This window comes from Durio zibethinus, chromosome 10 (genome assembly GCF_047325235.1).
Source record: "Durio zibethinus cultivar Kanyao isolate XHJ-2024 chromosome 10, ASM4732523v1, whole genome shotgun sequence".
NCBI lineage: Eukaryota > Viridiplantae > Streptophyta > Magnoliopsida > Malvales > Malvaceae > Durio > Durio zibethinus.
In genome coordinates, this window is record NC_143171.1 from 19,997,056 (window position 1) to 19,997,845 (window position 790).

Consider the following 790-nt stretch of genomic DNA (forward strand, 5'->3'; position numbering starts at 1 on the left):
TTTAAAATTAATAAATAATTAAAAAAAATTAAATTATTTTTATATAAATAATAAATAATGAGAGAGTTGATAAACAAAAATAATTTGAAAATATTTAAGTAAAAATAAATTAACAAATTTAAAAAGTCAACAATATAAATTTATTTATCATTTAAATAATTAAAAAATAATAACATGAAAAAAAAAAAAAAAACATAAGGAAAAAAAAGGACACAAAGATAAAAAGGTACGGTGGAGTTGCTTGCTACACCTTTTTTCACTAGTAAAAAATTGATACTCCGGTGCAATTAGAATTGCACAACATATCATCCAATCAACGTGAAATGTTGTGATTGTAAAATAAAAAGAAAAGCATGAAATCACACTGTATTGATGCTTCAGTGAGATCCAAAGGGACCCTAAGAATGGATCAATTAAACATTAGGGTTTTATTAGTGAGGTGGATTTTTTAATCACGTCACCAAAAAACAAGCTATTTTACCAACAAAAGTTATGCCACATCATCTGGTCAAAGCCCATAGGTCAAATGCCACATCATATAATTTAATAGAAATATTTAACATTATTTTTATGATTAGATTGAAATCCAAAATCCCTTAGAGTAGAGATACTTTCAATAGTGAAATTAATATAAAAGGATTAAATCCATATTTTGTCACAAGTATAGGGATTTATGATACAATTTGACCTATTATTTGTATGGATGATGAGATTAATTTTAATGAGATTGACAATAACGGTGGCGTTGAAATTAATTATTGTATGATAAGATTAATTGTTGTAGTAAAAA